The 3,937-nt window shown below is 28.4% G+C and overlaps 1 protein-coding gene across 1 annotated transcript in view; it reads left to right on the forward strand.

Moving 5' to 3' along the window:
* The first annotated feature begins 2,333 nt into the window (after positions 1 to 2,333).
* LOC111640856 overlaps positions 2,334 to 3,937 on the forward strand; it is a 25,841-nt gene continuing 24,237 nt past the window's right edge. The window contains exon 1 of the mRNA XM_023386931.1: positions 2,334 to 2,442. The gene's annotated coding sequence lies outside the window, so the exon portion shown is untranslated. The remainder of the gene's footprint in view (positions 2,443 to 3,937) is intronic.

Here is a 3,937-nt window from a genome sequence, read left to right on the forward strand (position 1 = left end):
AAGAATTAAATTTTTATAAATTTTTAGTGGTTATAGTCTACTTAAAATTTTATAACTTCGGAAAGCAAATGATATTCTTTACTTAATATCCAAATGTAACCAGTAAATATTAGCTTTTATCTTAAAAACAAAGAGATGATAAACTAATTTTTCTTAAAACTCTATAAATTATTAAAACAAATATATATATATCTTTTATCAGTATTTGGTAAAGATAAATTAATAAGTAAAAATTCAAATTAATAACTTATTGATATGATATAAGTTTTGGGCAAATGTCTTTTAAACAATTCCAAGAATCGTTGCAATGTGAGCTAGAGATTCAACAATGTCTCGAGTCAAGCAAGTCTTGAAATTATATAATTATATCTATAACTCTACTAGCATGGAATTTATTCTAGTTCGGTTATTTGAAGGCCCTATTAGCTATTGAAAAACTTTAGCGAAGTTTATTAACGTGAAACTCCTTAAAGTGAAACAATAAAAAAAGTGTTTTTTTTTTTCTATTTTCCAATTGCGTGTGGTACTTATCAGTGCTGTTATGCATAAAGAAATGCAGTTTTAAAGTTATGTTAAATTTATTTACCTTAAATCTAAGTTTAACATCATTTCCAATTTATCCCGATTGTCAAATAATTAATAGTAGTATTATTATTTATAAATATAATAAATATAGTATTATTATTATAATTATGTATACTTAAGTTTAGTCAACCATCGGCATGAAATTAACTATTTTCGTTGAAGCCGAAGTGGGAGAAACTATTTTACGGACCAATTTATTACATCATTCGTCAAATTGCTACTTTTTGTGTCTTACTGTAATGAATTTTTTTCTTGAAAATAATTAAATTTAAATCACTTTTTCATAATTAATTAATAAAAGTTGAATTATTTTGGTTGTTAAGATGTAGTGTGTTTTGAAAGTTTTTCTAAGGTAAACTCTTTATATCCGTTTATTCTCACCATCAATTTTAGTACGACTTTTACACATTGCAAATTTGCCGAAGTCGGAGTCAAACTTTTTGTTTACCGATTCCACCATACTGCTTCTATCGACTCTAGCTTCGAATGCTTCAGAGTTCGAACTCTAAATTCGACAAAAATTCGTTTAGGAGTTCGAACGATGCTTCAAAGTTAGAACTGCGCGTGCAGTGGAAAAACTGCGCTCGAAGCGTAAATGTAATCTGATGTGCTCCCAAGTTGTCTCTCCTCGCTCTTGCGTTACGCTCGTATGTTTTCGGTGCTTTTTCGCTTTATTTTTGATGTTTGCTTATATATTTTATATGTTGTTCGTCGATTTTTAGCAATTTTTTCCTACAATTTTTCTTTACGACAGCATTTGGACGCTTCGTACGTTCTGTATCCTTTAGTTCAAAATTTACCGAACGGAACTTTTTAAATCACATTTGACATGTTTGATGCATCTTCCCCACACACATTGCGAATTTTATTCTGTATGTACTCTGCATATGTAATTTGGCAATATTATACATCGAGAATGACATTTCAAATAAGGTTGATTGCAACGAACTGATTGATAATTTTCCCAGCTCAAAAAGGACAAAAAATGGAGATATAGGGGAGACCGGGGCAACTTCGGCATGCGNCAATAACTTCACTTACATCGGAATATTTTCAATTTTGAAGTGATTAATAATAGTATTTGTATAGTATAGTATAGTGTTTTTATAGTATTTGTATAGTATAGTATTTGTATAGTATTTGTATAGTAGTGATTAATAATTGTATTTAATTTTACTTAAAGTGACTTTTTAAGATACTTCGTATTTTAACTTTTTAATTTTGAAAAGGCAACGACGTTATCCCAAGACATTAGCTCTTTTTTCACGCAAGTACGGGGTGTCTATAATTAAAATTCACTTATTTCGAGCAGTCTGCAGCAAACACTGCTTAACGGAATTTCATGAATAATTATATATATACTGTATATAATTTTAGTTATCAACAAATGAATTCCTAACTTGGAAGTTAAATCATAAATAGTGTATATACAGTATATATATTTTATAAAATTTTATATGCTTGTAAATGTATAAAAATATGCCTATAAAGGCATACTTTTATACATTTTCGAAAATGTTTCGAAATATATATATATATATATATATTTCGAATCTTAACCTTCGTCTGCACTTTCCAATTCACTACAAAGACTGCAATTGTGGTCATTAAGACCCTGTTTAATTTAGGCTTTAAAAGGTGTAAAAATGAATTTGTACCTCAAAACAAATGGTATTAACCTTTATTATTTCACTTGTATTTGGCTCTTCTTTTAATAGGCTATTTTTGTGAATATGTAAAACGAATATGTTTTTGAAAACATTCGAAATTTTAAATAAATTCTTTTTACTATTCTGTTAGCAATATAATTTAGAAAGCAAAATATAGCTTTTTTCTGAAATCGGTTTAAATAAAAAGGTAAGATAATCATTTCCATGCAGTTCTATACATGTTTAACTTATAACAATGTCTATTTCTTATCACACTACACCTTTTTTTGCCGAAATAGTTTTCGTTAGTTTTTTCAATAAAACTATCTCGGCAAAAAAAGGTGTAGTGTGATAAGTTAATTATTTGCTGAGCATGTTCTGTTTAATGTCTATTTCCTAATTTATTCTGCATAAAATATATCTTTTATTAATTCTATATTATTGAATTTTACTTGTTCAAATGATTAGGCCTGCAGTTTTTTAACATGTATGATAAGAGACTGTTAATATGTTCTCTTTCAAAGTTAAGTAACAGCATCTGAAATTAAAATAATGTTTGTTCTAATTAGATTGAATATATTTTTTTATAATATATAATTTCAATATTTGTATTTCCATATCATTCAACAAATAATTATATACTAATGTTAAAAGGAAATGTAATTTATTTGCACATATTTAACCTTCAAGAATTAGAAGTAGATTAAAAAAAAAAAGTAAATGACCAGAAACAAAAATAATTTTAAGATTAACAAGAAAAACTTAGTTTAATAAATAACATAATTGAACATTCGTGATTATCGAAATTAAAATGACAAGTGTTCAGTTCTAAATTGAAGCTCGAATTTACACGTATCGTGATAGCAATTACATGTATCGTTTAAGTAAATATAGGAAATCATAATATTTTCGTATTTTCATAGTGATTTTCTTTAATATTTTCCTCTTAAAACAAAAAGTTCAACTCAAGCGTAAACTGAATTTTAATAAAAATATTTCGGCCGAGACTCCACTACCTAAAAACGGCGTAAAAACCCCTCGCCGTAAAAGCTTTTAATCACATGATCCTGATATTTTACGCTTGAGCAGGTCGTAAAACCAGCGTAAAAGCAAGTTGAGCAGTGTTCAACTTTGGACGCGAATACGGCCACCAATCAGAAGTCAGTGAAATCTAGATCTTTGAGACGAGGTGCGAAAATGGCGGAAAACGAGCTTTTGTGTACGTTCCCTCGTGACTACTCTAGAATAGATCTGGAAAGATTTATCGAAAACATCCGAAAGTATTCGCGTATCTACGACAAGAAGTATCCCGATTATAATAATGGATGCCTAAATCACGCGATACGGACGGCCAAAGGAAAATCCTTCAATTTAGAGGAGTATATAATGAAAAAAGCTAAGCTTAATAAGTGCTGTATATTATCTTAATAATACGATAATAAAAGCTAATACAGTAGAGCGTCGATTTTCCGAAAGTCAATCATCCGAAACGTCAATTATTCGAAAGAATTTCAGTCGGCAAATTTAAATTTTCGCCAGTGCTGTGGCGCTTCAATCTTTGGCTATGTCTTGGACTACTCAAATATTTTACGTTTTTGATGCTAAATTAACATCTGAAGTATAATTTTTTATTGTTTTTATATTTTTCAATATATTTATTTTGTTTGTACAAAATAAAAAAATAATTTTTAACGATACAATAG

The sequence above is a fragment of the Centruroides sculpturatus genome, unplaced genomic scaffold, assembly GCF_000671375.1.
Source record: "Centruroides sculpturatus isolate CEXI.00-Female unplaced genomic scaffold, Cexi_2.0 scaffold1273, whole genome shotgun sequence".
NCBI classification, from domain to species: Eukaryota; Metazoa; Arthropoda; class Arachnida; order Scorpiones; family Buthidae; genus Centruroides; species Centruroides sculpturatus.